Here is a 27,590-nt window from a genome sequence, read left to right as displayed (position 1 = left end):
CGCCTCCCCCTGTATCAATCCCCACAGTAATCCCACTGCCCCCCTCCCCCGTATCAATCCCCACAGTAATCCCACTGCCCCCCTCCCTGTATCTATCCCCACAGTAATCCCACTGCCCCCCTCCCTGTATCTATCCCCACAGTAATCCCACTGCCCCCCTCCCTGCATCAATCCCCACAGTAATCCCACTGCCCCCCTCCCTGTATCTATCCCCACAGTAATCCCACTGCACCCCTCTCCCTGTATCAATCCCCACAGTAAACCCACTGCCCTCCTCTCCCTGTATCAATCCTCACAGTAATCCCACTGCTCCCCCTCCCTGTATCAATCCCCACAGTAATCCCACTGCCCCCCTCTCCCTGTATCAATCCCCAAAGTAATCCACTGCCCCCTCCCTGTATCAATCCCCACAGTAATCCCACTGCCCCCTCTCCCTGTATCAATCCCCAGTAATCCCACTGACCCCCTCCCTGTATCAATCCCCACAGTAATCCCACTGATCCCCTCCCCCTGTATCAATCACCACAGTAATCACACTGCCCCTCCCCCTGTATCAATCCCCACAGTAATCCCACTGCCCCCCTCCCCCTGTATCAATCCCCACAGTAATCCCACTGCCCCCCTCCCCCTGTATCAATCCCCACAGTAATCCCACTACCCCCCTCCCTGTATCAATCCCCCCCAGTAATCCCACTGCCCCCCCTGTATCAATCCCCACAGTAATCCCACTGCCCCCCTCCCTGTATCAATCCGCCCCAGTAATCCCACTGCCCCCCCTGTATCAATCCCCACAGTAATCCCACTGCCCCCCCTCACTGTATCAATCCTCACAGTAATCCCACTGCCCCCCTCCCCCTGTATCAATCCCCACAGTAATCCCACTGCCCCCCACCCTGTATCAATCCCCACAGTAATCGCACTGCCCCCCTCCCCCTGTATCAATCCCCACAGTAATCCCACTGACCCCCTCCCCCTGTATCAATCACCACTGTAATCCCACTGCCCCCCTCCCCCTGTATCAATCCCCACAGTAATCCCACTGCCCCCCTCCCCCTGTATCAATCCCCACAGTAATCCCACTGCCCCTAGCCTGTATCAATCCCCACAGTAATCCCACTGCCCCCCTCCCCCTGTATCAATCCCCACAGTAATCCCACTGACCCCCTCCCCCTGTATCAATCACCACAGTAATCCCACTGCCCCCCTCCCCCTGTATCACTCCCCACAGTAATCCCACAGCCCCATTGTCCCTGTATCTATCCCCACACAAATCCCACTGCCCCCCTCTCCCCGTATCAATCCCCACAGTAATCCCACTGCCCCCCTCTCCCCGTATCAATCCCCACAGTAATCCCACTGCCCCCCTCCCTGTATCAATCCCCACAGTAATCCCACTGCCCCCCTCCCTGTATCAATCCCCACAGAAATCACACTGCCCCCCCCGAAGTATCAATCCCCACAGTAATCCCACTGCCCCCCTCTCCCTGTATCAATCCCCACAGTAATCCCACTGCCCCCCTCCCTGTATCAATCCCCACAGTAATCCCACTGCCCCCCCAAGTATCAATCCCCACAGTAATCCCACTGCCCCCCTCCCCCTGTATCAATCCCCACAGTAATCCCACTGCCCCCCCGTATCAATCCCCACAGTAATCCCACTGCCCCCCTCCCTGTATCAATCCCCACAGAAATCACACTGCCCCCCCGAAGTATCAATCCCCACAGTAATCCCACTGCCCCCCTCCCCCTGTATCTATCCACACAGTAATCCCACTGCCCCCCTCCCCCTGTATCAATCCTCACAGTAATCCCACTGCCCCCCTCCCCCTGTATCAATCCCCACAGTAATCCCACTGCCCCCTCCCTGTATGAATCCCCACAGTAATTCCACTGCCCCCCTCCCCCTGTATCAATCCCCACAGTAATCCCACTGCCCCCCTCCCCCTGTATCTATCCCCACAGTAATCCCACTACCCCCCTCTCCCTGTATCAATCCCCACAGTAATCCCACTGCCCCCCTCTCCCTGTATCAATCCCCACAGTAATCCCACTGCCCCCCTCCCTGTTTCAATCCCCACAGTAATCCCACTGCCCCCCTCTCCCTGTATCAATCCCCACAGTAATCCCACTGCCCCCCTCCCTGTATCAATCCCCACAGTGATCCCACTGCCCCCCTCTCCCTGTATCAATCCCCACAGTAATCCCACTGCCCCCCTCCCTGTATCAATCCCCACAGTAATCCCACTGCCCCCCCCTCCCTGTATCAATCCCCACAGTAATCCCACTGCCCCCCCTCCCTGTATCAATCCCCACAGTAATCCCACTGCCCCCCTCCCACTGTATCAATCCCCACAGTAATCCCACTGCCCGCCTCCCCCTGTATCAATCCCCACAGTAATCCCACTGCCCCCCTCCCCCGTATCAATCCCCACAGTAATCCCACTGCCCCCCTCCCTGTATCTATCCCCACAGTAATCCCACTGCCCCCCTCCCTGCATCAATCCCCACAGTAATCCCACTGCCCCCCTCCCTGTATCTATCCCCACAGTAATCCCACTGCACCCCTCTCCCTGTATCAATCCCCACAGTAATCCCACTGCCCCCTCTCCCTGTATCAATCCCCAGTAATCCCACTGACCCCCTCCCACTGTATCATTCCCCACAGTAATCCCACTGCCCCCCTCTCCCTGTATCAATACCCACAGCAATCCCACTGCCCCCCCCTCCCTGTATCAATCCACCCCAGTAATCCCACTGCCCCCCCTCCCTGTATCAATCCCCACAGTAATCCCACTGCCCCCCTCCCCCTGTATCAATCCCCACAGTAATCCCACTGCCCCTCCCCCTGTATCAATCCCCACAGTAATCCCACTGACCCCCTCCCCCTGTATCAATCCCCACAGTAATCCCACTGATCCCCTCCCCCTGTATCAATCACCACAGTAATCACACTGCCCCCCTCCCCCTGTATCAATCCCCACAGTAATCCCACTGCCCCCCTCCCCCTGTATCAATCCCCACAGTAATCCCACTGCCCCCCTCCCTGTATCAATCCCCCCCAGTAATCCCACTGCCCCCCCTGTATCAATCCCCACAGTAATCCCACTGCCCCCCTCCCCCTGTATCAATCCCCACAGTAATCCCACTGACCCCCTCCCCCTGTATCAATCACCACTGTAATCCCACTGCCCCCCTCCCCCTGTATCAATCCCCACAGTAATCCCACTGCCCCCCTCTCCCTGTATCAATCCCCACAGTAATCCCACTGTCCCCCTCTCCCTGAATCTATCCCCACAGTAATCCCACTGCCCCCCCTCAATGTATCAATCCTCACAGTAATCCCACTGCCCCTCCCCCTGTATCAATCCCCACAGTAATCCCACTGCCCCTAGCCTGTATCAATCCCCACAGTAATCCCACTGCCCCCCTCCCCCTGTATCAATCCCCACAGTAATCCCACTGACTCCCTCCCCCTGTATCAATCACCACAGTAATACCACTGCCCCCCTCCCCCTGTATCACTCCCCACAGTAATCCCACAGCCCCATTGTCCCTGTATCTATCCCCACACAAGTCCCACTGCCCCCCTCTCCCCGTATCAATCCCCACAGTAATCCCACTGCCCCCCTCTCCCCGTATCAATCCCCACAGTAATCCCACTGCCCCCCTCCCTGTATCAATCCCCACAGTAATCCCACTGCCCCCCTCTCCCTGTATCAATCCCCACAGTAATCCCACTGCCCCCCTCCCTGTATCAATCCCCACAGTAATCCCACTGCCCCCCCCTCCCTGTATCAATCCCCACAGTAATCCCACTGCCCCCCTCTCCCTGTATCAATCCCCACAGTAATCCCACTGCCCCCCCCTCCCTGTATCAATCCCCACAGTAATCCCACTGCCCCCCTCCCACTGTATCAATCCCCACAGTAATCCCACTGCCCGCCTCCCCCTGTATCAATCCCCACAGTAATCCCACTGCCCCCCTCCCCCTGTATCAATCCCCACAGTAATCCCACTGCCCCCTCCCTGTATCTATCCCCACAGTAATCCCACTGCCCCCCTCCCTGCATCAATCCCCACAGTAATCCCACTGACCCCCTCCCTGTATCTATCCCCACAGTAATCCCACTGCCCCCCTCTCCCTGTATCAATCCCCACAGTAATCCCACTGCCCTCCTCTCCCTGTATCAATCCCCACTGTAATCCCACTGCCACCCTCCCCCTGTATCAATCCCCACAGTAATCCCACTGCCCCCCCTCCCTGTATCAATCCCCACAGTAATCCCACTGCCACCCTCCCTCTGGATCCATCCCCACAGTAATCCCACTGCCCCCCTCCCCCTGTCTCAATCCCCACAGTAATTCCACTGCCCCCCTCCCCCTGTCTCAATCCCCACAGTAATTCCACTGCCCCCCTATCCCTGTATCAATCCCCACAGTAATCCCACTGCCCCCCTCCCTGTATCAATCCCCACAGTAATCCCACTGCCACCCTCCCCCTGTATCTATCCACACAGTAATCCCACTGCCCCCCCTCCCTGTATCAATCCCCACAGTAATCCCACTGCCCCCCCTCCCCCTGGATCAATCCACACAGTAAACCCACTGCCCCTCCCCCTGTATCTATCCCCACAGTAATCCCACTGCCCCCCTCCCCCTGTATCAATCCCCACAGTAATCCCACTGCCCCCCTCTCCCTGTATCAATCCCCAAAGTAATCCACTGCCCCCTCCCTGTATCAATCCCCACAGTAATCCCACTGCCCCCCTCTCCCTGTATCAATCCCCAGTAATCCCACTGACCCCCTCCCACTGTATCATTCCCCACAGTAATCCCACTGCCCCCCTCTCCCTGTATCAATACCCACAGCAATCCCACTGCCCCACCCCTGTATCAATCCCCACAGTAATCCCACTGCCCCCCCTCCCTGTATCAATCCCCACAGTAATCCCACTGCCCCCCTCCCCCTGTATCAATCCCCACAGTAATCCCACTGCCCCCCTCCCCCTGTATCAATCCCCACAGTAATCCCACTGCCCCTCCCCCTGTATCAATCCCCACAGTAATCCCACTGCCCCCCTCCCCCTGTATCAATCCCCACAGTAATCCCACTGACCCCCTCCCCCTGTATCAATCACCACAGTAATCCCACTGCCCCCCTCCCTGTATCAATCCCCCCAAAAATCCCACTGCCCCCCCCGTATCAATCCCCATAGTAATCCCACTGACCCCCTCCCCCTGTATCAATCCCCACAGTAATCCCACTGCCCCCTCCCCCTGCATCAATTCCCACCGTAATCCCACTGCCCCCCTCCCCCTGTATCAATCCCCACAGTAATCCCACTGCCCCCCTCTCCCTGTATCAATCCCCACAGTAATCCCACTGCCCCCCTCTCCCTGTATCAATCCCCACAGTAATCCCACTGTCCCCTCTCCCTGTATCAATCCCCACAGGAATCCCACTGCCCCCCCCCCCTCCCTGGATCAATCCCCACAGTAATCCCACTGACCCCATCCCTGTATCAATCCCCACAGTAATCCCACTGCCCCCCTCCCCCTGTATCAATCCCCACAGTAATCCCACTGCCCCCCTCCCCCTGTATCAATCCCCACAGTAATCCCACTGCCCCCCTCCCCCTGTATCAATCCCCACAGTAATCCCACTGCCCCCCTCCCCCTGTATCAATCCCCACAGTAATCCCACTGCCCCCCCACACTGTATCAATCCTCACAGTAATCCCACTGCCCCCCTCCCCCTGTATCAATCCCCACAGTAATCCCACTGCCCCCCTCCCCCTGTATCAATCCCCACAGTAATCCCACTGACCCCCTCCCCCTGTATCAATCACCACAGTAATCCCACTGCCCCCCTCCCCCTGTATCAATTCCCACCGTAATCCCACTGCCCTCCTCCCCCTGTATCAATCCCCACAGTAATCCCACTGCCCCCCTCCCCCTGAATATATCCCCACAGTAATCCCACTGCCCCCCCTCACTGTATCATTCCCGACAGTAATCCCACTGCCCCCCCTGTATCAATCCCCACAGTAATCCCACTGACCCCCTCCCCCTGTATCAATCCCCACAGTAATCCCACTGCCCCCCTCCCCCTGTATCAATCCCCACAGTAATCCAACAGCCCCCTCCCCTATATCTATCCCCACAGTAATCCCACTGCCCCCCTCTCCCTGTATCAATCCCCACAGTAATCCCACTGCCCCACTGTCCCTGTATCTATCCCCACAGTAATCCCACTGCCCCCCTCTCCCTGTATCAATCCCCACAGTAATCCCACTGACCCCCTCCCCCTGTATCAATCACCACAGTAATCCCACTGCCCCCCTCCCCCTGTATCAATTCCCACCGTAATCCCACTGCCCCCCTCCCCCTGTATCAATCCCCACAGTAATCCCACTGACTCCCTCCCCCTGTATCAATCCCCACAGTAATCCCACTGCCCCCCTCCCCCTGTATCAATCCCCACAGTAATCCCACTGCCCCCTCCCCTGTATCTATCCCCACAGTAATCCCACTGCCCCCTCCCCCTGTATCAATCCCCACAGTAATCCCACTGCCCCCCTCCCCCTGTATCAATCCCCACAGTAATCCCACTGCCCCCCTCCCTGTATCAATCCCCACAGTAATCCCACTGCCCCCCCTCACTGTATCAATCCCCACAGTAATCCCACTGCCCCCCTCTCCCTGTATCAATCCCCACAGTAATCCCACTGCACCCCCCTCCCTGTATCAATCCCCACAGTAATCCCACTGCACCCCCCTCCCTGTATCAATCCCCACAGTAATCCCACTGCCCCCCTCTCCCTGTATCAATCCCCACAGTAATCCCACTGCCCCCCCTCCCTGTATCAATCCCCACAGTAATCCCACTGCCCCCCTCCCACTGTATCAATCCCCACAGTAATCCCACTGCCCGCCTCCCCCTGTATCAATCCCCACAGTAATCCCACTGCCCCCCTCCCCCGTATCAATCCCCACAGTAATCCCACTGCCCCCCTCCCTGTATCTATCCCCACAGTAATCCCACTGCCCCCCTCCCTGCATCAATCCCCACAGTAATCCCACTGCCCCCCTCCCTGTATCTATCCCCACAGTAATCCCACTGCACCCCTCTCCCTGTATCAATCCCCACAGTAAACCCACTGCCCTCCTCTCCCTGTATCAATCCTCACAGTAATCCCACTGCTCCCCCTCCCTGTATCAATCCCCACAGTAATCCCACTGCCCCCCTCTCCCTGTATCAATCCCCAAAGTAATCCACTGCCCCCTCCCTGTATCAATCCCCACAGTAATCCCACTGCCCCCTCTCCCTGTATCAATCCCCAGTAATCCCACTGACCCACTCCCACTGTATCATTCCCCACAGTAATCCCACTGCCCCCCTCTCCCTGTATCAATACCCACAGCAATCCCACTGCCCCCCCCTCCCTGTATCAATCCACCCCAGTAATCCCACTGCCCCCCCTCCCTGTATCAATCCCCACAGTAATCCCACTGCCCCCCTCCCCCTGTATCAATCCCCACAGTAATCCCACTGCCCCTCCCCCTGTATCAATCCCCACAGTAATCCCACTGACCCCCTCCCCCTGTATCAATCCCCACAGTAATCCCACTGATCCCCTCCCCCTGTATCAATCACCACAGGAATCACACTGCCCCCCTCCCCCTGTATCAATCCCCACAGTAATCCCACTGCCCCCCTCCCTGTATCAATCCCCCCCAGTAATCCCACTGCCCCCCCTGTATCAATCCCCACAGTAATCCCACTGTCCCCCTCTCCCTGTATCTATCCCCACAGTAATCCCACTGCCCCCCCTCACTGTATCAATCCTCACAGTAATCCCACTGCCCCCCTCCCCCTGTATCAATCCCCACAGTAATCCCACTGCCCCCCACCCTGTATCAATCCCCACAGTAATCCCACTGCCCCCCTCCCCCTATATCAATCCCCACAGTAATCCCACTGACCCCCTCCCCCTGTATCAATCACCACTGTAATCCCACTGCCCCCCTCCCCCTGTATCAATCCCCACAGTAATCCCACTGCCCCCCTCTCCCTGTATCAATCCCCACAGTAATCCCACTGTCCCCCTCTCCCTGTATCTATCCCCACAGTAATCCCACTGCCCCCCCTCAATGTATCAATCCTCACAGTAATCCCACTGCCCCCCTCCCCCTGTATCAATCCCCACAGTAATCCCACTGCCCCTAGCCTGTATCAATCCCCACAGTAATCCCACTGCCCCCCTCCCCCTGTATCAATCCCCACAGTAATCCCACTGACTCCCTCCCCCTGTATCAATCACCACAGTAATACCACTGCCCCCCTCCCCCTGTATCACTCCCCACAGTAATCCCACAGCCCCATTGTCCCTGTATCTATCCCCACACAAATCCCACTGCCCCCCTCTCCCCGTATCAATCCCCACAGTAATCCCACTGCCCCCCTCTCCCCGTATCAATCCCCACAGTAATCCCACTGCCCCCCTCCCTGTATCAATCCCCACAGTAATCCCACTGCCCCCCTCTCCCTGTATCAATCCCCACAGTAATCCCACTGCCCCCTCCCTGTATCAATCCCCACAGTAATCCCACTGCCCCCCCCTCCCTGTATCAATCCCCACAGTAATCCCACTGCCCCCCTCTCCCTGTATCAATCCCCACAGTAATCCCACTGCCCCCCCCTCCCTGTATCAATCCCCACAGTAATCCCACTGCCCCCCTCCCACTGTATCAATCCCCACAGTAATCCCACTGCCCGCCTCCCCCTGTATCAATCCCCACAGTAATCCCACTGCCCCCCTCCCCCTGTATCAATCCCCACAGTAATCCCACTGCTCCCCTCCCTGTATCTATCCCCACAGTAATCCCACTGCCCCCCTCCCTGCATCAATCCCCACAGTAATCCCACTGACCCCCTCCCTGTATCTATCCCCACAGTAATCCCACTGCCCCCTTCTCCCTGTATCAATCCCCACAGTAATCCCACTGCCCTCCTCTCCCTGTATCAATCCCCACAGTAATCCCACTGCCACCCTCCCCCTGTATCAATCCCCACAGTAATCCCACTGCCCCCCCTCCCTGTATCAATCCCCACAGTAATCCCACTGCCACCCTCCCTCTGGATCCATCCCCACAGTAATCCCACTGCCCCCCTCCCCCTGTCTCAATCCCCACAGTAATTCCACTGCCCCCCTCCCCCTGTCTCAATCCCCACAGTAATTCCACTGCCCCCCTCTCCCTGTATCAATCCCCACAGTAATCCCACTGCCCCCCTCCCTGTATCAATCCCCACAGTAATCCCACTGCCACCCTCCCCCTGTATCTATCCACACAGTAATCCCACTGCCCCCCCTCCCTGTATCAATCCCCACAGTAATCCCACTGCCCCCCCTCCCCCTGGATCAATCCACACAGTAAACCCACTGCCCCTCCCCCTGTATCTATCCCCACAGTAATCCCACTGCCCCCCTCCCCCTGTATCAATCCCCACAGTAATCCCACTGCCCCCCTCTCCCTGTATCAATCCCCAAAGTAATCCACTGCCCCCTCCCTGTATCAATCCCCACAGTAATCCCACTGCCCCCCTCTCCCTGTATCAATCCCCAGTAATCCCACTGACCCCCTCCCACTGTATCATTCCCCACAGTAATCCCACTGCCCCCCTCTCCCTGTATCAATACCCACAGCAATCCCACTGCCCCACCCCTGTATCAATCCCCACAGTAATCCCACTGCCCCCCCTCCCTGTATCAATCCCCACAGTAATCCCACTGCCCCCCTCCCCTGTATCAATCCCCACAGTAATCCCACTGCCCCCCTCCCCCTGTATCAATCCCCACAGTAATCCCACTGCCCCTCCCCCTGTATCAATCCCCACAGTAATCCCACTGCCCCCCTCCCCCTGTATCAATCCCCACAGTAATCCCACTGACCCCCTCCCCCTGTATCAATCACCACAGTAATCCCACTGCCCCCCTCCCTGTATCAATCCCCCCAAAAATCCCACTGCCCCCCCCGTATCAATCCCCATAGTAATCCCACTGACCCCCTCCCCCTGTATCAATCCCCACAGTAATCCCACTGCCCCCTCCCCCTGCATCAATTCCCACCGTAATCCCACTGCCCCCCTCCCCCTGTATCAATCCCCACAGTAATCCCACTGCCCCCCTCTCCCTGTATCAATCCCCACAGTAATCCCACTGCCCCCCTCTCCCTGTATCAATCCCCACAGTAATCCCACTGTCCCCTCTCCCTGTATCAATCCCCACAGGAATCCCACTGCCCCCCCCCCCTCCCTGGATCAATCCCCACAGTAATCCCACTGACCCCATCCCTGTATCAATCCCCACAGTAATCCCACTGCCCCCCTCCCCCTGTATCAATCCCCACAGTAATCCCACTGCCCCCCTCCCCCTGTATCAATCCCCACAGTAATCCCACTGCCCCCCTCCCCCTGTATCAATCCCCACAGTAATCCCACTGCCCCCCTCCCCCTGTATCAATCCCCACAGTAATCCCACTGCCCCCCCACACTGTATCAATCCTCACAGTAATCCCACTGCCCCCCTCCCCCTGTATCAATCCCCACAGTAATCCCACTGCCCCCCTCCCCCTGTATCAATCCCCACAGTAATCCCACTGACCCCCTCCCCCTGTATCAATCACCACAGTAATCCCACTGCCCCCCTCCCCCTGTATCAATTCCCACCGTAATCCCACTGCCCTCCTCCCCCTGTATCAATCCCCACAGTAATCCCACTGCCCCCCTCCCCCTGTATATATCCCCACAGTAATCCCACTGCCCCCCCTCCCTGTATCATTCCCGACAGTAATCCCACTGCCCCCCCCTGTATCAATCCCCACAGTAATCCCACTGACCCCCTCCCCCTGTATCAATCCCCACAGTAATCCCACTGCCCCCCTCCCCCTGTATCAATCCCCACAGTAATCCAACAGCCCCCTCCCCTATATCTATCCCCACAGTAATCCCACTGCCCCCCTCTCCCTGTATCAATCCCCACAGTAATCCCACTGCCCCACTGTCCCTGTATCTATCCCCACAGTAATCCCACTGCCCCCCTCTCCCTGTATCAATCCCCACAGTAATCCCACTGACCCCCTCCCCCTGTATCAATCACCACAGTAATCCCACTGCCCCCCTCCCCCTGTATCAATTCCCACCGTAATCCCACTGCCCCCCTCCCCCTGTATCAATCCCCACAGTAATCCCACTGACTCCCTCCCCCTGTATCAATCCCCACAGTAATCCCACTGCCCCCCTCCCCCTGTATCAATCCCCACAGTAATCCCACTGCCCCCTCCCCTGTATCTATCCCCACAGTAATCCCACTGCCCCCTCCCCCTGTATCAATCCCCACAGTAATCCCACTGCCCCCCTCCCCCTGTATCAATCCCCACAGTAATCCCACTGCCCCCCTCCCTGTATCAATCCCCACAGTAATCCCACTGCCCCCCCTCACTGTATCAATCCCCACAGTAATCCCACTGCCCCCCTCTCCCTGTATCAATCCCCACAGTAATCCCACTGCACCCCCCTCCCTGTATCAATCCCCACAGTAATCCCACTGCACCCCCCTCCCTGTATCAATCCCCACAGTAATCCCACTGCCCCCCTCTCCCTGTATCAATCCCCACAGTAATCCCACTGCCCCCCTCTCCCTGTATCAATCCCCACAGTAATCCCACTGTCCCCCTCCCCCTGTATCAATCCCCACAGTAATCCCACTGCCCCCCTCCCCCTGTATCAATCCCCACAGTAATCCCACTGTCCCCCTCTCCCTGTATCAATCCCCACAGTAATCCCACTGCCCCCCCCTCCCTGTATCAATCCCCACAGTAATCCCACTGCCCCCCCTCCCTGTATCAATCCCCACAGTAATCCCACTGCCCCCCTCCCACTGTATCAATCCCCACAGTAATCCCACTGCCCGCCTCCCCCTGTATCAATCCCCACAGTAATCCCACTGCCCCCCTCCCCCGTATCAATCCCCACAGTAATCCCACTGCCCCCCTCCCTGTATCTATCCCCACAGTAATCCCACTGCCCCCCTCCCTGCATCAATCCCCACAGTAATCCCACTGCCCCCCTCCCTGTATCTATCCCCACAGTAATCCCACTGCACCCCTCTCCCTGTATCAATCCCCACAGTAAACCCACTGCCCTCCTCTCCCTGTATCAATCCTCACAGTAATCCCACTGCTCCCCCTCCCTGTATCAATCCCCACAGTAATCCCACTGCCCCCCTCTCCCTGTATCAATCCCCAAAGTAATCCACTGCCCCCTCCCTGTATCAATCCCCACAGTAATCCCACTGCCCCCTCTCCCTGTATCAATCCCCAGTAATCCCACTGACCCACTCCCACTGTATCATTCCCCACAGTAATCCCACTGCCCCCCTCTCCCTGTATCAATACCCACAGCAATCCCACTGCCCCCCCCTCCCTGTATCAATCCACCCCAGTAATCCCACTGCCCCCCCTCCCTGTATCAATCCCCACAGTAATCCCACTGATCCCCTCCCCCTGTATCAATCACCACAGGAATCACACTGCCCCCCTCCCCCTGTATCAATCCCCACAGTAATCCCACTGCCCCCCTCCCCCTGTATCAATCCCCACAGTAATCCCACTGCCCCCCTCCCCCTGTATCAGTCCCCACAGTAATCCCACTGCCCCCCTCCCTGTATCAATCCCGCCCAGTAATCCCACTGCCCCCCCTGTATCAATCCCCACAGTAATCCCACTGTCCCCCTCTCCCTGTATCTATCCCCACAGTAATCCCACTGCCCCCCCTCACTGTATCAATCCTCACAGTAATCCCACTGCCCCCCTCCCCCTGTATCAATCCCCACAGTAATCCCACTGCCCCCCACCCTGTATCAATCCCCACAGTAATCCCACTGCCCCCCTCCCCCTGTATCAATCCCCACAGTAATCCCACTGACCCCCTCCCCCTGTATCAATCACCACTGTAATCCCACTGCCCCCCTCCCCCTGTATCAATCCCCACAGTAATCCCACTGCCCCCCTCTCCCTGTATCAATCCCCACAGTAATCCCACTGTCCCCCTCTCCCTGTATCTATCCCCACAGTAATCCCACTGCCCCCCCTCAATGTATCAATCCTCACAGTAATCCCACTGCCCCCCTCCCCCTGTATCAATCCCCACAGTAATCCCACTGCCCCTAGCCTGTATCAATCCCCACAGTAATCCCACTGCCCCCCTCCCCCTGTATCAATCCCCACAGTAATCCCACTGACCCCCTCCCCCTGTATCAATCCCCACAGTAATCCCACTGCCCCCCTCCCCCTGTATCACTCCCCACAGTAATCCCACAGCCCCATTGTCCCTGTATCTATCCCCACACAAATCCCACAGCCCCCCTCTCCCCGTATCAATCCCCACAGTAATCCCACTGCCCCCCTCTCCCCGTATCAATCCCCACAGTAATCCCACTGCCCCCCTCCCTGTATCAATCCCCACAGTAATCCCACTGCCCCCCTCTCCCTGTATCAATCCCCACAGTAATCCCACTGCCCCCCTCCCTGTATCAATCCCCACAGTAATCCCACTGCCCCCCCCTCCCTGTATCAATCCCCACAGTAATCCCACTGCCCCCCTCACCCTGTATCAATCCCCACAGTAATCCCACTGCCCCCCCTCCCTGTATCAATCCCCACAGTAATCCCACTGCCCCCCTCCCACTGTATCAATCCCCACAGTAATCCCACTGCCCGCCTCCCCCTGTATCAATCCCCACAGTAATCCCACTGCCCCCCTCCCCCTGTATCAATCCCCACAGTAATCACACTGCCCCCTCCCTGTATCTATCCCCACAGTAATCCCACTGCCCCCCTCCCTGCATCAATCCCCACAGTAATCCCACTGCCCCCCTCCCTGTATCTATCCCCACAGTAATCCCACTGCCCCCCTCTCCCTGTATCAATCCCCACAGTAATCCCACTGCCCTCCTCTCCCTGTATCAATCCCCACAGTAATCCCACTGCCACCCTCCCCCTGTATCAATCCCCACAGTAATCCCACTGCCCCCCCTCCCTGTATCAATCCCCACAGTAATCCCACTGCCACCCTCCCTCTGGATCCATCCCCACAGTAATCCCACTGCCCCCCTCCCCCTGTCTCAATCCCCACAGTAATTCCACTGCCCCCCTCCCCCTGTCTCAATCCCCACAGTAATTCCACTGCCCCCCTCTCCCTGTATCAATCCCCACAGTAATCCCACTGCCCCCCTCCCTGTATCAATCCCCACAGTAATCCCACTGCCACCCTCCCCCTGTATCTATCCACACAGTAATCCCACTGCCCCCCCTCCCTGTATCAATCCCCACAGTAATCCCACTGCCCCCCCTCCCCCTGGATCAATCCACACAGTAATCCCACTGCCCCTCCCCCTGTATCTATCCCCACAGTAATCCCACTGCCCTCCTCCCCCTGTATCAATCCCCACAGTAATCGCACTGCCCCCCTCTCCCTGTATCAATCCCCAAAGTAATCCACTGCCCCCTCCCTGTATCAATCCCCACAGTAATCCCACTGCCCCCCTCTCCCTGTATCAATCCCCAGTAATCCCACTGACCCCCTCCCACTGTATCATTCCCCACAGTAATCCCACTGCCCCCCTCTCCCTGTATCAATACCCACAGCAATCCCACTGCCCCCCCCTGTATCAATCCCCACAGTAATCCCACTGCCCCCCCTCCCTGTATCAATCCCCACAGTAATCCCACTGCCCCCCTCCCCCTGTATCAATCCCCACAGTAATCCCACTGCCCCCCTCCCCCTGTATCAATCCCCACAGTAATCCCACTGCCACCCTCTCCCTGTATCTATCCATACAGTCATCCCACTGCCCCCCCTCCCTGTATCAATCCCCACAGTAATCCCACTGCCCCTCCCCCTGTATCAATCCCCACAGTAATCCCACTGCCCCCCTCCCCCTGTATCAATCCCCACAGTAATCCCACTGACCCCCTCTCCCTGTATCAATCCCCACAGTAATCCCACTGTCCCCTCTCCCTGTATCAATCCCCCCAAAAATCCCACTGCCCCCCCCGTATCAATCCCCATAGTAATCCCACTGACCCCCTCCCCCTGTATCAATCCCCACAGTAATCCCACTGCCCCCTCCCCCTGCATCAATTCCCACCGTAATCCCACTGCCCCCCTCCCCCTGTATCAATCCCCACAGTAATCCCACTGCCCCCCTCCCCCTGTATCAATCCCCACAGTAATCCCACTGCCCCCCTCTCCCTGTATCAATCCCCACAGGAATCCCACTGCCCCCCCCCCCCTCCCTGGATCAATCCCCACAGTAATCCCACTGACCCCATCCCTGTATCAATCCCCACAGTAATCCCACTGCCCCCCTCCCCCTGTATCAATCCCCACAGTAATCCCACTGCCCCCCTCCCCCTGTATCAATCCCCACAGTAATCCCACTGCCCCCCTCCCCCTGTATCAATCCCCACAGTAATCCCACTGCCCCCCTCCCCCTGTATCAATCCCCACAGTAATCCCACTGCCCCCCCACACTGTATCAATCCTCACAGTAATCCCACTGCACCCCTCCCCCTGTATCAATCCCCACAGTAATCCCACTGCCCCCCTCCCCCTGTATCAGTCCCCACAGTAATCCCACTGCCCCCCTCCCCCTGTATCAATCCCCACAGTAATCCCACTGCCCCCCTCTCCCTGTATCAATCCCCACAGGAATCCCACTGCCCCCCCCCCCCCCTGGATCAATCCCCACAGTAATCCCACTGACCCCATCCCTGTATCAATCCCCACAGTAATCCCACTGCCCCCCTCCCCCTGTATCAATCCCCACAGTAATCCCACTGCCCCCCTCCCCCTGTATCAATCCCCACAGTAATCCCACTGCCCCCCTCCCCCTGTATCAATCCCCACAGTAATCCCACTGCCCCCCTCCCCCTGTATCAATCCCCACAGTAATCCCACTGCCCCCCCACACTGTATCAATCCTCACAGTAATCCCACTGCCCCCCTCCCCCTGTATCAATCCCCACAGTAATCCCACTGCCCCCCTCCCCCTGTATCAGTCCCCACAGTAATCCCACTGACCCCCTCCCCCTGTATCAAACACCACAGTAATCCCACTGCCCTCCTCCCCCTGTATCAATCCCCACAGTAATCCCACTGCCCCCCTCCCCCTGTATATATCCCCACAGTAATCCCACTGCCCCCCCTCCCTGTATCATTCCCGACAGTAATCCCACTGCCCCCCCCTGTATCAATCCCCACAGTAATCCCACTGACCCCCTCCCCCTGTATCAATCCCCACAGTAATCCCACTGCCCCCCTCCCCCTGTATCAATCCCCACAGTAATCCAACTGCCCCCTCCCCTATATCTATCCCCGCAGTAATCCCACTGCCCCCTCTCCCTGTATCAATCCCCACAGTAATCCCACTGCCCCACTGTCCCTGTATCTATCCCCACAGTAATCCCACTGCCCCCCTCTCCCTGTATCAATCCCCACAGTAATCCCACTGACCCCCTCCCCCTGTATCAATCACCACAGTAATCCCACTGCCCCCCTCCCCCTGTATCAATTCCCACCGTAATCCCACTGCCCCCCTCCCCCTGTATCAATCCCCACAGTAATGCCACTGCCCCCCTCCCCCTGTATATATCCCCACAGTAATCCCACTGCCCCCCTCCCTGTATCAATCCCGACAGTAATCCCACTGCCCCCCCGTATCAATCCCCACAGTAATCCCACTGACTCCCTCCCCCTGTATCAATCCCCACAGTAATCCCACTGCCCCCCTCCCCCTGTATCAATCCCCACAGTAATCCCACTGCCCCCTCCCCTGTATCTATCCCCACAGTAATCCCACTGCCCCCTCCCCCTGTATCAATCCCCACAGTAATCCCACTGCCCCCCTCCCCCTGTATCAATCCCCACAGTAATCCCACTGCCCCCCTCCCTGTATCAATCCCCACAGTAATCCCACTGCCCCCCCTCACTGTATCAATCCCCACAGTAATCCCACTGTCCCCCTCTCCCTGTATCAATCCCCACAGTAATCCCACTGCAACCCCCTCCCTGTATCAATCCCCACAGTAATCCCACTGCACCCCCCTCCCTGAATCAATCCCCACAGTAATCCCACAGTCCCATTGTCCCTGTATCTGTCCCCACAGTAATCCCACTGCCCCCCTCTCCCTGTATCAATCCCCACAGTAATCCCACTGCCCCCCTCTCCCTGTATCAATCCCCACAGTAATCCCACTGTCCCCCTCCCCCTGTATCAATCCCCACAGTAATCCCACTGCCCCCCTCCCCCTGTATCAATCCCCACAGTAATCCCACTGTCCCCCTCTCCCTGTATATATCCCCACAGTAATCCCACTGCCCCCCTCCCCCGTATCAATCCCCACAGTAATCCCACTGCCCCCCCGTATCAATCCCCACAGTAATCCCACTGACTCCCTCCCCCTGTATCAATCCCCACAGTAATCCCACTGCCCCCCTCCCCCTGTATCAATCCCCACAGTAATCCCACTGCCCCCTCCCCTGTATCTATCCCCACAGTAATCCCACTGCCCCCTCCCCCTGTATCAATCCCCACAGTAATCCCACTGCCCCCCTCCCCCTGTATCAATCCCCACAGTAATCCCACTGCCCCCCTCCCTGTATCAATCCCCACAGTAATCCCACTGCCCCCCCTCACTGTATCAATCCCCACAGTAATCCCACTGCCCCCCTCTCCCTGTATCAATCCCCACAGTAATCCCACTGCACCCCCCTCCCTGTATCAATCCCCACAGTAATCCCACTGCACCCCCCTCCCTGTATCAATCCCCACAGTAATCCCACAGTCCCATTGTCCCTGTATCTGTCCCCACAGTAATCCCACTGCCCCCCTCTCCCTGTATCAATCCCCACAGTAATCCCACTGCCCCCCTCTTCCTGTATCAATCCCCACAGTAATCCCACTGTCCCCCTCCCCCTGTATCAATCCCCACAGTAATCCCACTGCCCCCCTCCTCCTGTATCAATCCCCACAGTAATCCCACTGTCCCCCTCTCCCTGTATCAATCCCCACAGTAATCCCACTGCCCCCCTCCCTGTTTCAATCCCCATAGTAATCCCACTGCCCCCCTCTCCCTGTATCAATCCCCACAGTAATCCCACTGCCCCCCTCCCTGTTTCAATCCCCATAGTAATCCCACTGCCCCCCTCTCCCTGTATCTATCCCCACAGTAATCCCACTGCCCACCCTCCCCCTGTATCAATCCCCACAGTAATCCCACTGCCCCCCTCTCCCTGTATCAATCCCCACAGTAATCCCACTGCCACCCTCCCTGTATCAATCCCCACAGTAATCCCACTGCCACCCTCCCCCTGTATCAATCCCCACAGCAATCCCACTGCCCCCTCTCCCTGTATCAATCCCCACAGTAATCCCACTGCCCCCCCCCCCCCCGTATCAATCCCCACAGTAATCCGACTGCACCCCCCTCCCTGTATCAATCCCCACAGTAATCCCACTGCCCCACTGTCCCTGTATCTATCCCCACAGGAATCACACTGCCCCCCTCCCTGTATCTATCCCCACAGTAATCCCACTGCCCCCTCCCTGTATCAATCCCCACAGTAATCCCACTGCCCCCCTCTCCCTGCATCTATCTCCACAGTAATCCCACTGCCCCCCTCTCCCTGTCAATCCCCACAGTAATCCCACTGCTCCCCTCCCCCTGTATCAATCCCCACTGTAATCCCACTGCCCCCCTCTCCCTGTATCTATCCCCACAGTAATCCCACTGCCCCCCTCTCCCTGTATCTATCCCCACAGTAATCCCACTGCTCCCCTCCCCCTGTATCAATCCCCACAGTAATCCCACTGACCCCCTCCCCCTGTATCAATCACCACAGTAATCCCACTGCCCCTCTCCCCCTGTAACAATTCCCACCGTAATCCCACTGCCCCCCTCCCCCTGTATCAATCCCCACAGTAATCCCACTGCCCCCCTCCCCCTGTATATATCCCTACAGTAATCCCACTGCCCCCCTACCTGTCTCAATCCCGACAGTAATCCCACTGCCCCCCCCGTATCAATCCCCACAGTAATCCCACTGACCCCCTCCCCCTGTATCAATCCCCACAGTAATCCCACTGCCCCCCTCCCCCTGTATCAATCCCCACAGTAATCCCACTGCCCCCTCCCCTGTATCTATCCCCACAGTAATCCCACTGCCCCCCTCTCCCTGTATCAATCCCCACAGTAATCTCACTGCCCCCCTCCCCCTGTATCAATCCCCACAGTAATCCCACTGCCCCCCCTCCCTGTATCAATCCCCACAGTAATCCCACTGCCCCCCTCCCTGTATCAATCCCCACAGTAATCCCACTGCCCCCCTCTCCCGGTATCAATCCCCACAGTAATCCCACTGCACCCCCCTCCCTGTATCAATCCCCACAGTAATCCCACAATCCCATTGTCCCTGTATCTATCTCCACAGTAATCCCACTGCCCCCCTCTCCCTGTATCAATCCCCACAGTAATCCCACTGCCCCCCTCCCCCTGTATCAATCCCCACAGTAATCCCACTGCCCCCCTCCCCCTGTATCAATCCCCACAGTAATCCCACTGCCCCCCTCTCCCTGTATCAATCCCCACAGTAATCCCACTGCCCCCCTCCCTGTATCAATCCCCATAGTAATCCCACTGCCCCCCCTCCCTGTATCAATCCCCACAGTAATCCCACTGCCCCCCTCTCCCTGTATCAATACCCACAGTAATCCCACTGCCCCCCTCCCTGTATCAATCCCCACAGTAATCCCACTGCCCCCCTCCCTGTATCAATCCCCACAGTAATCCCACTGCACCCCTCCCTGTATCAATCCCCACAGTAATCCCACTGCCCCCCCCTCCCTGTATCAATCCCCACAGTAATCCCACTGCCCCCCTCCCTGTATCAATCCCCACAGTAATCCCACTGCCCCCCTCCCCCTGTATCAATCCCCACAGTAATCCCACTGCCCCCCTCCCCCTGTATCAATCCCCACAGTAATCCCACTGCCCACCTCCCCCTGTATCAATCCCCACAGTAATCCCACTGCCCCCCCACACTGTATCTATCCCCACAGTAATCCCACTGCCCCCTCCCCCTGTATCAATCCCCACAGGAATCCCACTGCCCACCTCCCCCTGTGCCAATCCCCACACTAATCCCACTGCCCCCCTCCCCCTGTATCTATCCCCACAGTAATCCCACTGTCCCCTCCCCCTGTATCAATCCCCACAGGAATCCCACTGCCCACCTCCCCCTGTGTCAATCCCCACACTAATCCCACTGCCCCCCTCCCCCTGTATCTATCCCCACAGTAATCCCACTGCCCCCTCCCCCTGTATCAATCCCCACAGTAATCCCACTGCCCCCCTCCCCCTGTATCAATCCCCACAGTAATCCCACTGCCCCCCTCCCCCTGTATATATCCCCACAGTAATCCCACTGCCCCCCCTCCCTGTATCAATCCCGACAGTAATCCCACTGGCCCCCCCTGTATCAATCCCCACAGTAATCCCACTGCCCCCCTCCCCCTGTATCAATCCCCACAGTAATCCAACTGCCCCCTCCCCTATATCTATCCCCACAGTAATCCCACTGCCCCCCTCTCCCTGTATCAATCCCCACAGTATTCCCACTGCCCCACTGTCCCTGTATCTATCCCCACAGTAATCCCACTGCCCCCCTCTCCCTGTATCAATCCCCACAGTAATCCCACTGACCCCCTCCCCCTGTATCAATCACCACAGTAATCCCACTGCCCCCCTCCCCCTGTATCAATTCCCACCGTAATCCCACTGCCCCCCTCCCCCTGTATCAATCCCCACAGTAATGCCACTGCCCCCCTCCCCCTGTATATATCCCCACAGTAATGCCACTGCCCCCCTCCCTGTATCAATCCCGACAGTAATGCCACTGCCCCCCCCGTATCAATCCCCACAGTAATCCCACTGACTCCCTCCCCCTGTATCAATCCCCACAGTAATCCCACTGCCCCCCTCCCCCTGTATCAATCCCCACAGTAATCCCACTGCCCCCTCCCCTGTATCTATAACCAAAGTAATCCCACTGCCCCCTCCCCCTGTATCAATCCCCACAGTAATCCCACTGCCCCCCTCCCCCTGTATCAATCCCCACAGTAATCCCACTGCCCCCCTCCCTGTATCAATCCCCACAGTAATCCCACTGCCCCCCCTCCCTGTATCAATCCCCACAGTAATCCCACTGCCCCCCTCTCCCTGTATCAATCCCCACAGTAATCCCACTGCACCCCCCTCCCTGTATCAATCCCCACAGTAATCCCACAGTCCCATTGTCCCTGTATCTGTCCCCACAGTAATCCCACTGCCCCCCTCTCCCTGTATCAATCCCCCAGTAATCCCACTGCCCCCCTCTCCCTGTATCAATCCCCACAGTAATCCCACTGCCCCCCTCTCCCTGTATCAATACCCACAGTAATCCCACTGCCCCTCTCCCTGTATCAATCCCCACAGTAATCCCACTGCCCCCCTCCCTGTATCAATCCCCACAGTAATCCCACTGCCCCCCTCCCTGTATCAATCCCCACAGTAATCCCACTGCCCCCCTCCCTGTATCAATCCTCACAGTAATCCCATTGCCCACCTCCGCCTGTATCAATCCCCACAGTAATCCCACTGCCCACCTCCCCCTGTATAAATCCCCACAGTAATCCCACTGCCCCCCCTCCCTGTATCTATCCCCACAGTAATCCCACTGCCCACCTCCCCCTGTATCAATCCCCACAGTAATCCCACTGCCCCCCTCCCCCTGTATCAATCCCCACAGTAATCCCACTGCCCCCCTCCCCCTGTATCAATCCCCACAGTAATCCCACTGCCCCCCTCCCCCTGTATCAATCCCCACAGTAATCCCACTGCCCCCCGCACCCTGTATCAATCCCCACAGTAATCCCACTGCCCCCCTCCCCCTGTATCAATCCCCACAGTAATCCCACTGCCCCCCGCACCCTGTATCAATCCCCACAGTAATCCCACTGCCCCCCTCCCCCTGTATCAATCCCCACAGTAATCCCACTGCCCCCCTCCCCCTGTATCAATCCCCACAGTAATCCCACTGCCTCCCTGCCCCTGTATCTATCCCCACAGTAATCCCACTGCCCCCTCCCCCTGTATCAATCCCCACAGTAATCCCACTGCCCCCCTCCCCCTGTATCAATCCCCACAGTAATCCCACTGCCCCCCTCCCCCTGTATCAATCCCCACAGTAATCCCACTGCCCCCTCTCCCTGTATCAATCCCCACAGTAATCCCACTGCCCCCCCCCGTATCAATCCCCACAGTAATCCCACTGCGCCCCCCTCCCTGTATCAATCCCCACAGTAATCCGACTGCATCCCCCTCCCTGTATCAATCCCCACAGTAATCCGACTGCACCCCCCTCCCTGTATCTATCCCCACAGGAATCACACTGCCCCCCTCCCTGTATCTATCCCCACAGTAATCCCACTGCCCCCCTCCCTGTATCAATCCCCACAGTAATCCCACTGCCCCCCTCTCCCTGTCAATCCCCACAGTAATCCCACTGCTCCCCTCCCCCTGTATCAATCCCCACAGTAATCCCACTGCCCCCCTCCCCCTGTATATATCCCTACAGTAATCCCACTGCCCCCCTCCCCCTGTCTCAATCCCGACAGTAATCCCACTGCCCCCCCCGTATCAATCCCCACAGTAATCCCACTGACCCCCTCCCCTTGTATCAATCCCCACAGTAATCCCAGTGCCCCCCTCCCCCTGTATCAATCCCCACAGTAATCCCACTGCCCCCTCCCCTGTATCTATCCCCACAGTAATCCCACTGCCCCCCTCTCCCTGTATCAATCCCCACAGTAATCCCACTGCCCCCCTCTCCCTGTATCAATCCCCACAGTAATCCCACTGCACCCCCCTCCCTGTATCAATCCCCACAGTAATCCCACAATCCCATTGTCCCTGTATCTATCTCCACAGTAATCCCACTGCCCCCCTCTCCCTGTATCAATCCCCACAGTAATCCCACTGCCCCCCTCTCCCTGTATCAATCCCCACAGTATTCCCACTGTCCCCCTCCCCCTGTATCAATCCCCACAGTAATCCCACTGCCCCCCTCCCCCTGTATCAATCCCCACAATAATCCCACTGCCCCCCTCTCCCTGTATCAATCCCCACAGTAATCCCACTGCCCCCCTCCCTGTATCAATCCCCATAGTAATCCCACTGCCCCCCCTCCCTGTATCAATCCCCACAGTAATCCCACTGCCCCCCTCTCCCTGTATCAATACCCACAGTAATCCCACTGCCCCCCTCCCTGTATCAATCCCCACAGTAATCCCACTGCCCCCCTCCCTGTATCAATCCCCACAGTAATCCCACTGCCCCCCTCCCTGTATCAATCCCCACAGTAATCCCACTGCCCCCCCCTCCCTGTATCAATCCCCACAGTAATCCCACTGCCCCCCTCCCTGTATCAATCCCCACAGTAATCCCACTGCCCCCCTCCCCCTGTATCAATCCCCACAGTAATCCCACTGCCCCACTCCCCCTGTATCAATCCCCACAGTAATCCCACTGCCCACCTCCCCCTGTATCAATCCCCACAGTAATCCCACTGCCCCCCCTCCCTGTATCTATCCCCACAGTAATCCCACTGCCCCCTCCCCCTGTATCAATCCCCACAGGAATCCCACTGCCCACCTCCCCCTGTGTCAATCCCCACACTAATCCCACTGCCCCCCTCCCCCTGTATCTATCCCCACAGTAATCCCACTGCCCCCTCCCCATGTATCAATCCCCACAGTAATCCCACTGCCCCCTCTCGCCCTGAATCTATCCCCACAGTAATCCCACTACCCCCCTCCCTGTATCAATCCCCACAGTAATCCCACTGCCCCCCTCCCTGTATCAATCCCCACAGTAATCCCACTGCCCCCCTCCCTGTATCAATCCCCACAGTAATCCCACTGCCCCCCTCCCTGTATCAATCCCCACAGTAATCCCACTGCCCCCCTCCCTGTATCAATCCCCACAGTAATCCCACTGCCCCCTCTCCCTGTATCAATCCCCACAGTAATCCCACTGCCCCCGCTCCCTGAATCAATCCCCACAGTAATCCCACTGCCCCCCCCCTGTATCAATCCCCACAGTAATCCCACTGCGCCCCCCTCCCTGTATCAATCCCCACAGTAATCCGACTGCACCCCCCTCCCTGTATCAATCCCCACAGTAATCCCACTGCGCCCCCCTCCCTGTATCAATCCCCACAGTAATCCGACTGCACCCCCCTCCCTGTATCTATCCCCACAGTAATCCCACTGCCCCACTGTCCCTGTATCAATCCCCACAGTAATCCCACTGCCCCCCTCCCTGTATCTATCCCCACAGTAATCCCACTGCCCCCCTCTCCCTGTATCTATCCCCACAGTAATCCCACTGCCCCCCTCTCCCTATCAATCCCCACAGTAATCCCACTGCCCCCCTCCCCCTGTATCAATCCCCACTGTAATCCCACTGCCCCCCTCTCCCTGTATCTATCCCCACAGTAATCCCACTGCCCCCCTCTCCCTGTATCTATCCCCACAGTAATCCCACTGCCCACCTCCCCCTGTATCAATCCCCACAGTAATCCCACTGCCCCCCTCTCCCTGTATCAATCCCCACAGTAATCCCACTGCCCCCCTCTCCCTGTATCAATCCCCACAGTAATCCCACTGCCCCCCCTCCCCCTGTATCAATCCCCACAGTAATCCCACTGCCCCCCTCTCCCTGTATCTATCCCCACAGTAATCCCACTGCCCCACTGTCCCTGTATCAATCCCCACAGTAATCCCACTGCCCCCCTCCCTGTATCTATCCCCACAGTAATCCCACTGCCCCCCTCTCCCTGTATCTATCCCCACAGTAATCCCACTGCCCCCCTCTCCCTATCAATCCCCACAGTAATCCCACTGCCCCCCTCCCCCTGTATCAATCCCCACTGTAATCCCACTGCCCCCCTCTCCCTGTATCTATCCCCACAGTAATCCCACTGCCCCCCTCTCCCTGTATCTATCCCCACAGTAATCCCACTGCCCACCTCCCCCTGTATCAATCCCCACAGTAATCCCACTGCCCCCCTCTCCCTGTATCAATCCCCACAGTAATCCCACTGCCCCCCTCTCCCTGTATCAATCCCCACAGTAATCCCACTGCCCACCTCCCCCTGTATCAATCCCACTGCCCCCCTCCCCCTGTATCAATCCCACTGCCCCCCTCCCCCTGCCTTGTGGTGGTGTGTGTGTGAATGGAGCTGCAGTGCTAACTGGGAGCAGGAAGCCCCTCGGTAGTGTTAAGGGTGATTGGAGGACGGTGTTCGTACCTGTGGGAGGACTGGCCACCGTGGCGGTTTTCCTCCGTCTCTTCACATCCCCGGTGCATAGCGAGCCCAGGTGGACACTGGTCTGTCTGCAGAGGAGCACAGCAGGCAGTCTCAATTAACTGGGGCCTCAGAGACCACACTCATTCGCTGTAACAGCCCAGCATCATGCAGCAACTCCTGAACACCACCCAGTCCGCGACTCAGGTGACCATCAACCCCAACAGAACCTCGCAAGATGTGCAGCTCCCTCTGACGATCCAGCACCTCCACCACCAACCCAGAAATCACCCGCACACTGGTCCCGACACAAACCATGGCTGATTTCCCCCCTCCCTCTCTATCACTGGGTTACAGTCAGAGACAGTCTGTTCCAGCTGCTGTGACCCTGGGTTACAGTCAGAGACAGTCTGTTCCAGCTGCTGTGACCCTGGGTTACAGTCAGAGAGAGTCTGTTCCAGCTGCTGTGACCCTGGGTTACAGTCAGAGAGAGTCTGTTCCAGCTGGTGTGCTCTGGGATGCTGTGACCCTGGGTTACAGTCAGAGAGAGTCTGTTCCAGCTGCTGTGATCCTGGGTTACAGTCAGAGAGAGTCTGTTCCAGCTGCTGTGATCCTGGGTTACAGTCAGAGAGAGTCTGTTCCAGCTGCTGTGACCCTGGGTTACAGTCAGAGAGAGTCTGTTCCAGCTGCTGTGACCCTGGGTTACAGTCAGAGAGAGTCTGTTCCAGCTGCTGTGATCCTGGGTTACAGTCAGAGAGAGTCTGTTCCAGCTGCTGTGCTCTGGGATGCTGTGGCCCTGGGTTACAGTCAGAGACAGTCTATTCCAGCTGCTGTGCTCTGGGATGCTGTGACCCTGGGTTACAGTCAGAGAGAGTCTGTTCCAGCTGCTGTGATCCTGGGTTACAGTCTGAGACAGTCTATTCCAGCTGCTGTGCTCTGGGATGCTGTGACCCTGGGTTATAGTCAGAGAGAGTCTGTTCCAGCTGCTGTGACCCTGGGTTACAGTCAGAGAGAGCCTGTTCCAGCTGGTGTGACCCTGGGTTACAGTCAGAGAGAGTCTGTTCCAGCTGCTGTGACCCTGGGTTACAGTCAGAGAGAGTCTGTTCCAGCTGCTGTGACCCTGGGTTACAGTCAGAGACAGACTGTTCCAGCTGCTGTGACCCTGTGTTACAGTCAGAGACAGTCTGTTCCAGCTGCTGTGCTCTGGGATGCTGTGACCCTGGGTTACAGTCAGAGAGAGTCTGTTCCAGCTGCTGTGACCCTGGGTTAAAGTCAGAGAGAGTCTGTTCCAGCTGCTGTGCTCTGGGATGCTGTGACCCTGGGTTACAGTCAGAGACAGTCTATTCCAGCTGCTGTGCTCTGGGATGCTGTGACCCTGGGTTACAGTCAGAGACAGTCTGTTCCAGCTGCTGTGACCCTGGGTTACAGTCAGAGACAGTCTTTTCCAGCTGCTGTGACCCTGGGTTACAGTCAGAGAGAGTCTGTTCCAGCTGCTGTGACCCTGGGTTACAGTCAGAGACAGTCTGTTCCAGCTGGTGTGCTCTGGGATGCTGTGACCCTGGGTTACAGTCAGAGAGAGTCTGTTCCAGCTGCTGTGATCCTGGGTTACAGTCAGAGAGTCTATTCCAGCTGCTGTGCTCTGGGATGCTGTGACCCTGGGTTACAGTCAGAGACAGTCTGTTCCAGCTGCTGTGCTCTGGGTTACAGTCTGAGACAGTCTCTTCCAGCTGCTGTGCTCTGGGATGCTGTGACCCTGGGTTACAGTCAGAGAGAGTCTGTTCCAGCTGCTGTGACCCTGGGTTACAGTCAGAGACAGTCTGTTCCAGCTGCTGTGACCCTGGGTTACAGTCAGAGACAGTCTATTCCAGCTGCTGTGACCCTGGGTTACAGTCAGAGAGAGTCTGTTCCAGCTGCTGTGATCCTGGGTTAAAGTCAGAGAGAGTCTGTTCCAGCTGCTGTGCTCTGGGATGCTGTGACCCTGGGTTACAGTCAGAGAGAGTCTGTTCCAGCTGCTGTGACCCTGGGTTACAGTCAGAGAGAGTCTGTTCCAGCTGCTGTGACCCTGGGTTACAGTCAGAGAGAGTCTGTTCCAGCTGCTGTGACCCTGGGTTACAGTCAGAGA

General features: G+C 57.6%; 1 pseudogene across 1 annotated transcript in view; it reads right to left on the bottom strand.

Annotated features, from left to right (window-relative positions):
* Positions 1-21,695: 21,695 nt before the first annotated feature.
* Positions 21,696-27,590, bottom strand: part of LOC122545238 (G patch domain-containing protein 2-like) — a 62,437-nt pseudogene continuing 56,542 nt past the window's right edge. The window contains exons 8-9 of the transcript XR_015757806.1: positions 25,472-25,557; positions 21,696-21,730 (exon numbers count right to left, since the gene is read on the bottom strand). The product of XR_015757806.1 is annotated as a G patch domain-containing protein 2-like (transcript). The remainder of the gene's footprint in view (positions 21,731-25,471; positions 25,558-27,590) is intronic.

The sequence above is a fragment of the Chiloscyllium plagiosum genome, unplaced genomic scaffold (genome assembly GCF_037043375.1).
Source record: "Chiloscyllium plagiosum isolate Xiang-an unplaced genomic scaffold, Cpla_swu_hap1 HiC_scaffold_8, whole genome shotgun sequence".
Taxonomy (NCBI): domain Eukaryota; kingdom Metazoa; phylum Chordata; class Chondrichthyes; order Orectolobiformes; family Hemiscylliidae; genus Chiloscyllium; species Chiloscyllium plagiosum.
Note: the sequence above shows the minus strand (reverse complement) of the source record. Positions and strands in the feature narration are given on the sequence as shown.